General features: G+C 38.6%; 1 protein-coding gene and 1 pseudogene across 4 annotated transcripts in view; both read right to left on the bottom strand.

The window, feature by feature from the left end:
• The window catches only part of APC (APC regulator of WNT signaling pathway), a 298,287-nt gene that overhangs the window by 283,889 nt on the left and 1,184 nt on the right, over positions 1-13,214 (bottom strand). The window lies entirely within an intron of this gene.
• LOC130854555 (uncharacterized) lies at positions 63-1,506 on the bottom strand (annotated as a pseudogene).

Here is a 13,214-nt window from a genome sequence, read left to right as displayed (position 1 = left end):
TGATCTAACTAAAGAAGATTAATGCTTGCTAAGAACTATCATTCTGTGAGACTGTAAACTCCATGAGGGCAAAAACCACATTCAGTTTGCTCATTGGTAAGCCTGGTACACAATGGATTGTCAATGAGTCATGACTGGGAAGTAAAATGAATGGAAACGTGTGAGGAAAAGGGGAGTCTAAGTACCATTTTATTTTATTTTTATTTATTTATTTTTTCTTTCATAACTGAGATTTTATTGGTTGTTTTGAGGATCAGTACACAGATATTTCAATTTGTACACAATTCTTAACATACGTACCAAAAATCTAAAAAATCATGTAGTTGTGATTCTTTTCTGAAGTTATTCCAGTGACTTTCCAGCTTAAAATTTGGAGGCAAATTTTCCTTAACAGGATATCAAGTACCAATATCTTCAAATATTGATATGCTGTTACATCTGAAGTCCCACTAATTCACAATTTAATATCATATACACTACACACTCCAATTGTCAATCGTTCACAGCACATTAACAAAGTTACTAGAAGAACTGGACTACCACAACGAAAGATGTTACAGGGTGCACAAAATTCTGACCAGGAGAGCCGAGATCAAGGAGTGAGTAATTTGCTTTAGGAAATAATTCTACCAAAAACAGAGGAGCAATTTAAAGTGTTCAAGACATTAAATGCACAACTGACTCCAAACTGCCATTTAGTATGCTTTGTATTATAGGATATAAAAGCTACCCCCCATCTATGAAATGTTAAGCTGACACCCAAGACAATCAAAGCCTCCCACATTCAATACCCCACTATCATCTGGTTGTACCAAAAATAAACAACCAGCAAATGATTTCACCTCTTAAAAAAAAGCATTTACACTTAAAAAATGGGATGAGGTGGGATTCCCTCCTTATTTTTAAAAATGTTTCTAGAGCTACTAAAAAACTTGCATTTACAAAATAGTTGATAAAAATATTCCTCTGGATTGTACAAGAAGGGAGACAGGGACCACTGAGGACCAGGTGTGTGATATTAATCCGACCTGGCTTCTTTCTCTCCTGCTTCATCAGAGGCTGGGCTCTCCTCGTTTTTAGTTTCTCTGTTTTCTGCAGGTAAGTCTTCTTTAGTCTCTTGGTTAGCCACTTCGGCCTGTTTTTCCTTTGCTCCCCTTTTCCCTTTTGTTTGCACTTTTTTGTCTGAAGATTTATCCTTGTTTGCACTTTTTTGTCTGAAGATTTATCCTTTCCCGCCGCCTTTTTTGGCTTCGTCTCCACTTTTGTGGGAGCCGGTTTAACTGACAACCTCACCGATCTCCTCTTGGGCTCCTCCTTCGCCGTCCCCTCGGCGGAGCTGACCTTCCTCTTGGGCATCGTGGCGGCGGGGCGGGCGCGTGCCGGGTGCCTGCGGGCCGCGGCGCGCCAAGAGCCTTCGCGGGAGCTGGGCTGTCTGGCCGCTGCCGCTCCTCCCGCCGCCCAAGCTGCTGGGACCCGCGGCGGGGGTGCTAAGTACCATTTAAAAAAAAAATTATTTATTTAGTTGTGCCAGGTCTTAGTGGCAGCATGCAGGCTCCTTGGTTGTGGTTCACAGGCTCCTTAGTTGTGGCATGCAGACTTCTTAATTGTGGCATGCATGTGGGATCTAGTTCCCTGACCAGAGATTGAACCCAGGCCCCATGAATTAGAAGCACAGAGTCTTAACCACTGCACCACCAGGGAAGTCCCTGAGTACCATTTTTTAAGTGTATAATTTATACAACATGGAAACTTGGTACATGAAAATAGATATGTGTCAAAGATATAAGGCAAAGGATGATTATTTACCTTGAACAGATGGTCTTCATTTCCAAATATGATTTGTCAAACAACCCTGTGTATTTAAACCATGATTTGGGTAGTCGACACTTCTTGGTTACCCCTACCTGCTTTCTATGCCTCAAATGCCTAATTATTCCTTCTCAGTGCCCCTGTTTGGGGATCCATGTGATTCCAAAGAAGCAAATGTTGCCTATCACTTGGGAGGTGACTTCTGACTAGGCTAAGCAATTCAGTACAGTCTCCCTCTAGCCACAGTGATTGTTTCAAGGATGAACATCACCATCATCAACAACACTTTCACAGGATGTACTAAGTGCCAGGCACTGTTCTAAGCACTGTATTAGTCCGTTTAATCCTCAGAACAACTGCGTGAGGTAGGTGCTATCATAACCCCCTCTTTGTGCTGCTCTAAGGCTCAGAGCTGGTAAATAGTGAGCTGGGTTGGATTCTGAACTCAGGCAGTTTGGCTCTGGAATCTATGCTTGTAATGACTCCACTGAACTGCGTGTGACTCAAGCTGGTCCATCAGAGTGAACCCTGGGCCTCCAACTAAGAAAGTTAGGATGGTTGGCTCCCTTTGCTCTGTGTGGTGTGGACCACAGATGTGAGTATTGGAACTACTCCAGCATCTGATTGCTTCAAGAGAAGCTAGGCTGAGTTAAATACATGGAGGTGGTATAGGTAAAAGGACACAAGGAATCAGAGTGAGTTCTTGGATGATGCTTGAAATTTGTAGTCAGCAAGGCAATAAACTCTATTTTAAAGATATATTTAAGTTGGGTTTTCAAAAGCATCCTCCTATCATTTGATTTACAAAAAAATTACAAAGATGCATTTTTTTTCTTATATGCATGTTACATGAAAATACTTATACCTGTGTCCTTCACTTATATTTACCAGTGAACATGGTATAAATATAGAGACATTAGTAACATTAATCAATTATTTTAGCAGAAAAAAGTAGTATAAACATGATCCTAATTATCACTATACTTTATTAGTTTTCAAGATGACATTTTTTTCCATGTTAATATTCTGAAACTGGGATATCTCTCATAATTGATAGTATTTTCAATTAATTCTTTCTTCTTGGTGGTAAAAAAATAAGTTACTAATGGAATCAGTGGCATCTTAGATTCAATGAAATATAGTAACTTGATTATGGTTGGATATGTATTCCCTCTTAAGTATTGCTTTATCTTACTTACAACCTGGACTCAGCATATTCAGATATACACTATTGGTATATACGGTACATGTATATACAACAAAACTTAACTTCATACTTTCCTAGAGTTTTGGGTGATGTTATATTACAAGTAATGATGAATTATGAAAAAAGTTAACAAATTAAGACCTAAGGGGAGGGGGATGGGGATGAAGATAGTGGAGTAGGAGGACATGGAACTCACTTCCCCCCACAAATATGTCAAAAAAAAAATCTACATATGGAACAATTGTTATGGAAAACTAACTGGAAACTGGCAGAAAAACTCCTATACAACCAAAGCTACAAGAAAGATCTCAATGTAACGGGGTAGGGTGGGGGGGAAAAAAAGGCATCAGGTCAGGACCTGTGTCCCTAGGAGGGATCTATAAAAAGGAGAAGGTCCACATGGGTGGACCCTTGCCATGGGTAGTGAGCAGGATGAGCTATAATCTGGACATCCCAGTCCTGGGGTCATACACAGAGATAGCCTCCTTGCCTGCTGGGAGATCTGCTAAGACACATAGAAGGGCTAGAGAAGCTAAGACTCTACTCAGGAGGAGTGCACATGTGCTGGCCTGCTAAAAATCATGGCAGAGAGAACCTTGCACTGGCAACTGCAACCTTGTGATACCTACATGACACTATATCCCCCCAAAAACAGAATACACATTCTTTTCAAGCACACATGGAACGTTCTCTAGGATAGACCCACATACTAGGTCACAAAACAAGCCTCAACAAATTTAAGAGGATAGAAATTATTTTAAGCATCTTTTCTGACCACAAATATATAAAACTGGAAATCAACCACAGAAAGAAAAATGGGAAAAGAATGAACACATGGAGACTAAACAACATGCTACTAAAAAAACTAATGGGTCAACAATGAAATCAAAGAAGAAATTAGAAAATACCTCAAGATAAATGAAAATGAAAACACAGCCTCACAAAGTTGATGAGATGCAGGAAAAACAGTTCTAAGAGGGAAGTTCATAGTGATATAGGCCTTCCTCAAGAAATAAGAAAAATCTCAAACAACCAACCTAACCCACCAACTAAAATGATTAGAAAAAGAACAAACAAAACACGAAGTCAGAAGAAGGAAGGATATAACAAAGATCAAAGAAGAAATAAATAAAACAGACATTTTAAAAAGATAGAAAAGATCAATAAAACCAAAAGCTATTTTTTTAAAAGGTAAACAAAATTGACAAACTTCTAGCCAGGCTCACCAAGAAGAAAAGAGAGAGGGCCCAAATAAACAAAATAAGAAATGAAAGAGGAGACATAACAACAGATACCACAGAAATACAAAAAAATCATAAGAGAATACTAAGAACGGTTGTATGCCAACAAATTGGACAACCTAGAAGAAATGGACAAATTTCTAGGAACATACAGCCTGCCAAAACTAAGTCAAGAAGAAACTGATAATTTTAACAGACTGATCACTAGTAAAATATAATTTGTAAAAACAAACAAAACAAACAAACAAACAAACAATTCTGTTCAAACAAAAGTCCTGGACTAGATGGCTTCACTGGGGAATTCTGCCAAACACACAAAGAAGAACTTATACCTATCCTTCTCAAATGATTTCAAAAAAACTAAAGAGGAGGGAACACTCCCAAATTCATTCTATGACGTTACCATCACCCTGATACCAAAACCAGACAAAGAATTACAAAAAAAGAAAATTACAGGCCAATACCTTTATGACTCTAGATGCAAAAATCCTCAACAAAATATTAGCAAACCAAGTCCAACAATACATAAAAAGCATCATACACCATGATCAAGTTGGATTCATTCCAGGAATGCAAGGATGGCTCAACATATGCAAATCAATCAATGTGATACATCACATTAGCAAAAGTAAAGATAAAAATCACATGATCATCTCAATAGATGCAGAAAAAGCATTTGAAAAAATTCAACATCCCTTCCTGAAACTCTCATCAAAGTGGGTATAGAGGGAACATATCTCAACATCATAAAAGCCATTTACAATAAGGCCACAGCCAAGATAATACTCAATGGTGAAAAACTGAAAGCCTACCCATTAAATTGAGGAACAAAATAAGGATGCCCACTCTCACCACTTCTATTCAACATAGTATTGGAAGTCCTAGCCAAAGAATCAGAGAAGAAAAAGAAATAAAAGGTTTACAAATTGGAAGGGAAGAGGTAAAACTGTCACTATTTGCAGATGACACAATATACTATATAGATAATCCTGAAGTCTCCACATGAAAACTATTAGAACTAATAAATAAATTCAGCAAGGTAGCAGGATACAAGATTAGTATATGGAGATCTGTTGTATTTCTTTACACTAACAATGAACTATCATAAAGAAAATTTTTTTTAAAATCCCATTTAAAATCATGTTAGGAATTCCCTGGCAATCCAGTGGTTAGGACTCCATGCTCTTACTGCTGATGGCCCAGGTTCAGTTCCTGGTCAGGGAACTAAGATCTCACAAGCTGTGTGGCATGGCCAAAAAAAAAAAAATCATGTCAAAAAAAAAAAAAAGTATGTAGGAATAAATTTAACCAAGGGTGTGAAAGACCTACATGCTAAAAACTACAAAACACCGATAAAGGAAATTGAAGATGATTCAAAGAAATGAAAAGATATCCCACGCTCTTGGATTGGAAGAATTAACATTGTTAAAATGGCCATACTACCCAAAGCAATCTACAGCTTTAATGCAATCAAAATAACCATGACATTTGTCATAGAACTAGAACAATCTGAAAATTTATATGCAATCAAAAAAAAAAAAGGTCCAGAATTGCCAAAGCAATCCTGAGGAAAAAGAACAAAGCTGGAGGCTTAAAACTTCCAGACTTCCAAACAGCATGGTATTGGCATAAAAACAGACATATAGATCAACTGAACATAATGGAGAGCCCAGAAATAAACCCACACACCTAATCTACAACAAAAGAGGCAGGAATATATAATGGAGAAAAGATAGTCTCTTCAACAAGTAGTTTTGGGAAAGCTGTACAGTTACATTTAAATCAATGAAATTAGAACACTCCCTCACACCATATACAAAAATTAAAAAATGCTTTAAAGACCTAAATATAATACATGAAGCCATAAAAATCTTAGAGGAGAACATAGGCAAAACATTACTGGATATAAATGTATAAATGTAACTCTTTCATCAGTATCATCTTGGATATCAGCTCAAGTGCTACTTCTAATAGTATTTGGTATTTACTCAATATACTTTGAATGTAAACTCTGGTATGTAAGTTTGCACAAAGAAAGCCTGAAGTTTTCACTACTGCCTTAATTGCTCATTCAAGTTACTTTCTACAGAAAATAAGGGGATATCTCACAACACTTCTGAGATCCAAGTACCAACCACAAAACCCAGTAACACACAGGGCAATAAGAGGCCACAAGAGTAAAGTGCACATTTCAATATATGACAAAGGTTGTATGCTTACTCCAACTCTATCACCACATCACTAAATGCTGCTTTTGGTTCAGAATATAGATAGCTGGCAAAGTAAGAGTTCTTTTGGAAGGGAATCAAGTTCAGTTGAGGGTGCTCAAAAGAAATGTGCATGTAGCATGTCACAAGTGGAGCTTGTACAAATGATTTCATTTATTCATTCAACACATATATATTGTGAATTTACTGTCAGTCAAGTATGTGACAGGTGCGTGGGACACAACAGTGATCAAGCCAAACGTGGCCCAGATTTCAGGAACTATAGTCTAGTAAGAGGGTGGTAATATTGCAGATTGGATTGGGACCCAACCCAGACCCAGGAATCAAGGGAGCTTCCTAGCAGAGGGAGGGCAAAGTGGATACCTAAGCAGTGAAAGGACCTACAGAGTTGAAAATGGGGCAGTGGGTGGAGATTATGAAAGAGGAGGATTTTAGGAAGAGGAGGGTTTTAAGCTGAGAAAACAGCTCATATTGAGAAAGGACATGAGGATGAAGGGGCTGAAAGTCAGCAATTGCCAGGCCATGCCCTGAGCACATGTCTGTCAGGTGATGTGGTTGCTAACAGATTGTGTGCTAACTTCTCCCTTTACTTTGATGTGCTCATTTGACCTCCTTTTGCTCTTTATTTTACATTTTTATTTTGTAAGATTAATGCTTAAAATTAAAAAAGATTTACCTGGCCACAGGGGTGATATTCATGGAAGAAAATTTACAAAAATAAATAAAATCATAGAAAAGAAAACAAAATTCGCTCACAGTTCTACCACAAAGAGATAATCACTGTTATTTTCACATATATAAATCTAATCCTTAATCTATCCAACCCATTTAAAAAGATGAGATCATAAGCTATACTTTGTCTTTTTAAAAGTGACTTTAAAATACTTCCTTCTGTAGTGACTAGGTAACACGTGGACAGAATAAGAGGCTACAAAGCTCTAAGTGTATAAAAAAAAATATGCTAAAATGTTGTCTCCATTTTAGCCCTGTCCACCAAACACCCTCCCTGGAGAAAATGACTACATTCAATTTTTCCTGACAATTTCCTAATATCAGAATCAGAAGGTTAGACCTGAGTACCGAGGTCATCTACTCCAGATGTTTTTTTGCTACGTGTTACACTGGGTTGTTCCTTCTCTGGGATAGCACCCTTACAGAAAGAACAATGTGTCATCTCCAGAAGAAAGGGATGGGAAAGCAGCATGCTGGGCGTGAAGGTCAAGAGGCACCAGAAGTCCCAGGTCCCTTATTTTATAGATGACGGGACTTCTCTAAGGTCACATGGCTAGTGTGACAAAATCAAAATAATTGCACATGACTAAAGGCTAATTTTCTTATCCTTTTCCTCAAATTTCTTTAGGTGGATTAATACCTGTATCACTAAATTGATGTTAATAAAGTTAAATTGATATGCTTAATTCAGGGTACGAACCAGAATATATGAACCTGGCAAAATAGTCAACACATTAGAGTCCAGGTTAGGATTTAGAAAAGGCATTCATTCTTAAATAAAGGCCAATTTCATTAACTATTTGACAATTATTTAATATAAAAACTGATTTCTATTTTGAACTAATCATTATCATTGTAAAAGAAAATCCAGACTTTTAAAAAACAAACAAAATGGACCTTTCCATTTGCACTAATATATAAGCTGCACTTTTTTTACTTCACTGCTTACCTCAGAGAACTTTCCATGTCAGTGCATGTATGTCACTCTCATCTTTTCTAATGGCTGCTGGGGATTCTATTATATGCATACAGGAAAATTCATTTAATAACTCCCTCTAGTTGGGCACTTGGATTGTTTATAAAGTTTTAATATTATAAACAAGCTGTAGTAAACATTTTTTTATATACATCTGTGTCAATTATTTGATAAGGATAAATTCCTAGAAATTGAATTTCTGGGTCACAGTGTATACATATTTAAATTATTGTGTTTATGACATATTGCACTTCAGAAAGCCTGAATCAATCTATAATTCTACTAACAATGTATCAAAATACCCATTCCACCCACTCTTGCCAATCTTTGGAATCTCAATCCAATAGGCAAAGGCACTAATCTGTTGTTTAAAAAACTCAAAAATGTCCCCAAAGGAACTAGACTTATTGACTAGCTCCCCTGCTCCCATTTTTTGCTAGTATATATTTGAACAGAGAAGGGGAGACTACGGTATTTCAAAATCAAATTTCCAAACCTTTTATACCAAATACAAACCATGCTAATGCATTCACCAACAAGGAGTAAAAATGGTACAAAATAAGAATTTCCCCTAAACCCCAAAGAACGTTAAGCAGATCACAAGGACGAAGAAACAGCTTAGATAGCTGTCTTGGGAGACTATTTCCCTTGAAATATGAGTAACACCTTTGAGGCATTTCAACAAATGGGATCTAAAGCTTTAGTACTTAGAAGAGAGGATAGCTGGTTAATGACATTTATATGAAGTGAGTCAGAGGCAGAATGGTCTTAAAAACTGGATGCGCCTGGGCACATACTATATGAGAAAGAAAAACGAGGAGGGTATCTGAATAGACTAGGCTGTAATATGATGAAACTCAAATAAGGATATCTCCCTTCCTTAAAAACTACTCTTTGTGATGTAACCTACCTGGCAAGGTCTTCAATACTCTTTTATTTGACAGACATAATTTTGATGGATGAGGCAGAATAAAAGGGAGGCTGCTGGAAAAGAATGAACTGTCCACTTTTAAAATATTGGTTTGCCAAAAAGTTCATTGGGGTTTTTATAAGAGGGTATGCAAAAACCCGAACGAACTTTTTGGCCAACTCGCTATTATTCGCAGGTAAGTAGTAACAGCTTTTATTATTATTATTACTATTTTTCTTGAGAGAGAGGCTCTAAAGCAGTGATTCTCAAAGTGTAGTTTCCAACCTGAAGCATCAGTATCACCTGGGAACTTGTTAGAAATGCAAATTCTCAGGCCCCATTCCAGACCTACTGAATCCAAAACTCTGGGATGGGGCCAGAATCTGTTTTTTAACAAGTCTTCCTGGTAATTCTACTGCATTGCCTTCAGGTATTTAAGCAATTAACTTATTTATGTCAATGTTTTAAAGGTGTTTTTTCTCTTTCCAAATTAGTGAACTTTCTGAAGTTTGGAAAATAAAAACTATAAAAAGATGACAGAAGACGTAGGTTGTTTAATCTTCCTAAAGAGAATATGGAGCTTTAAACAGAATGCTGTGTCTCACATTTTGAAGTGCATGTTTCAGCAAGGGGTGGGGGCCTGTTTTATGTAAAGTGAAACTGCTTCTTCCAGGATGAGTTTCCTGCAGTCCTTCACAGATGGCCTACATATTTCCATAAAATTATATTTACTCTGAATTTGTCATTTGACTCATCTACGTGGGCTTATTATGACAAAATGTCATCTTGACCAAAGAAAATATTTTCCTAAAAATCTCTGAAAAGAGATCAAAGGTTTTGACACAAGGCTTTAAATAAACTGCATTATGTTATCCACATGTTGAAAAACTATACGATTGTCCTGGGGAAAAATATGTTTGAGTAGTATCTTGTTAATTTGTTTCTCCGGATAGGCAGAGAAAGTTTTCCTCCCCATCTTACATTCACACCAGCAGTGTATGAGAACACAAATTGTTCCTCAGCCTCACCAACACTTGGTATGGTGGTATAGTAGCCATTCTATTAGGACTGTTGTGGTATCTTATGGTGATTTGTATTCGCACTTCCCTAAGGACAAATAATGTTGAACTTATCTGCCATTTGTCTATCTTCTGATCCAGGGATTTCATCTTTTTTTTTTTTTAAATTTCAAAAGAAATAAAAGCACATGTCCACCCAAAGACATGGATCCTTGCTATGGACTGAACTGTGTCCCCTCCAAATTTAAATGTTGAAGCTCTAAGCTCTAAAGTGACTGTATTTGGAGATAAGGCTTATAAGGAGGTAATTAAGGTTAAAAGGGTCATGAGGGGCCCTGATAGAATTGGCTTAGTGTTCTTTTGAGAGAAGACACACAGAGCTCATGCTCTCCCCCATAGCCCCCAAAAAGAGGAGATCGTGTGAGCACACAGTGGGATGGCAGCCACCTATAATCCAGGAGAAGAGGTTTCCCCAGACAGGAACCATGCTGGCATCCTGATCTTAGACTTCCAGCATCCAGAACTGTGAGAAAATAAGTGTTGTTTAAGCTACCCTGTCTATGGCCCTTTGTTTTGGCAGCCAGAGCCACTTAGTATAGTCCTCTTAGCAGGATCTGTAATATTTGTATTATTTGTAATAGTCAAAAACTAGAAACCACAAGAATGGATAAACAAATGGTGGTATACACATGTTCAAAGGAATACTACTGAATAATACAAATGAACAAAACTATTGATATACACAAGGATAAATATCAAAATAATTATGCTAAGTGAAATAAACCAGATCAAAAAGAAAAGAGTTGGCACTATTATTCCACTTATAAAACTCTAAAAAATGTCGATGATCAATAGTGACAGAAAGATCTGTGGTTGCCTGGGAGGTGAGGTGTGGTGAGGAGTGAGAGGGAGACATTACAAAGGTACAGAAGCAAACTCTAGGGGGTGATGGACAGGTTTACTAGCTTGACTGTGGTGATGGTTAAACTTACAGACTGTATACTTTAAATATACACAGTTTACTGTGTGCCAGGTACAGTGTTCCTGAACCAAACTTGGGTCCGCTAGCCCGCCTGAAGTAAAGCCAATTTCCTGACTGGCTAGCAATGAATGAAAGTTCAGTATTTATTACAAAGCACCCAACATAGGGTCAGGCAAGGAGAATGTGCAGCTCATGTTCAAAAGACCTGAACTCCCCGATAAATTCTGGGAAAGGGTTTTTAAAGACAAGGTGAGGGAAAGGGTGGATATCCTTCTGATTGGTTCGTGGTAAGGTAACAGGGTGGTGCTTCAGAAGTTATCATCAACCTTCTGGTTCTAACTGGTCTGGGGTCTACATGCTAGTGGTCAGCAGTTAACTTCTTCCACCTGGTGGGAGTTTTAGTATCTTCAAAACAACTCAAAGATATGGCTTAGAACATTATCTATAGCCCTTGAGGAGGAACTAAAGGTTCTTGACTTTGTTTTATGGCTAAACTATTATTATTTCGTCTTGCTTGACTGTTTTCCTCTGTTTCTGCGTTTTCTCACTTCTGATTAAATTTTCTCTTTGGAACTTGGGGAAGGCCTGGGAGGCTAAAGCTTTTCTGTAATATAAACAAGAGGTGAGAAGACATGAGGGTGGGGTCTGTTTCCAGGAAGGCCCCACAGTGTCCTGCTTGGTTTCAATAGCTCAATAGGCTGTTTAACAACAACAGCAGCAACAAACACCTGTGGATTTCCTATTTTCTCCAGGAAGCTCTAATTTTGTAAGTGGATTTTATTTTCTCCAGGAAGCTCTAATTTTGTAAGTGGATTTTATTTTCTCCAGGAAGCTCTAATTTTGTAAGTGGATTTTCTTTTCTCCATTCCGATAAAGAAATGGAAAAGAAAATGCCTCATCCAGAAAAGCCTGTCATGTGTATAGGACACCACCGCTTTGTACTTTCCCTTGTGAGAAGCCTAGAACAGAATCCCTGCCCACCCCAAACCCCCAGCCTTTCCATTACCATTGGAGGTAAGGCAAAACAAAACCACAAAATCAAAAAACATAAAACAGGTGGCAGCAAAACTCAAAACTGGCAAACAAACGATTACACTTACTTTTGTTTTTGCAAGCTTAGGTGGCTCTATTGGATATTGTGGTAAAGAATGAAAATCTGTGATGCAATCTTTCAATCACATTTGGTAATTTGTGTGAGGATTATCATATTACAGAAAAGAAAAGCTTCCCCAAGTAAAGACACTAAAATCTAGAATAATGTCAGCTCATGGGAGGCAAAATTTTTCCAGTGCAACCCAAAGCTGGGCACACAATTTGGTTAGAAATTCAAAACCTGCTTCGATTTCACAGTAAGTTTGAAAGATAAAACAGGGTTTGATTCTTAGCTTTGGTAAAGTTCATACCAAACATAGTGGGTTTATCACACTTTGGGGGTTGTGCTAATTCATGCTTATAGATGGGGCTGAGACAACAGGGAAGGAGACTTTCTACAGAAGGTCCTTCGTGGCAAATCATTAGGGGAGGAAATTCCTTCCAAAGCTGCATTGTGCATTTCCATTCGACTGTGCTGCGGATGCCATTTCTTTCTTTCTTTCTTTTAAAGTAGAAACGTCCTAGGATTTAAGCAAAATTTTCACACTTGGGCTCCGTAGTTTAAAAGTGGTACAGGAGAGAACTCAAAACTGATGCCCAAACTCTCGCTCTTGCTAATACTCAGTGTAAAGTAGAGAAGATTTCTGGGAGGCCTACCGTCAACCCTGGCCCGCGTCCTCCCCTTGTGTCTCCTCTGACTTCAGATTGCATTAACTCGCTTCTGGTTCCCAGCTGGAGAGCACAGACTGCACCTGCTCCAAAGGCCAGCGGGGGCCCTGCCTCACCCGCTGCTCGGCCTCGGTTGCTTTTGCACGGACACGAGTTACCACCAGGGGTCACTGCAGCCTCAGAGCTATTGTGCCCGCCAGTCCTGGACGCAGCCGGTCCGGCGGAGGGCGTGGGACTGGGAGCACCCAACACCAGGGTCCCAGCAGGGCTGCGCCCGCCTTCCTGGAGCAAGCCTCCGGGTCTCCCCGGGAAACCGATACAGCGAGCTGGGCCAGGGCCGGGGACGGCG

The sequence above is a fragment of the Hippopotamus amphibius genome, chromosome 1, assembly GCF_030028045.1.
Source record: "Hippopotamus amphibius kiboko isolate mHipAmp2 chromosome 1, mHipAmp2.hap2, whole genome shotgun sequence".
Classification (NCBI taxonomy): domain Eukaryota; kingdom Metazoa; phylum Chordata; class Mammalia; order Artiodactyla; family Hippopotamidae; genus Hippopotamus; species Hippopotamus amphibius.
Note: the sequence above shows the minus strand (reverse complement) of the source record. Positions and strands in the feature narration are given on the sequence as shown.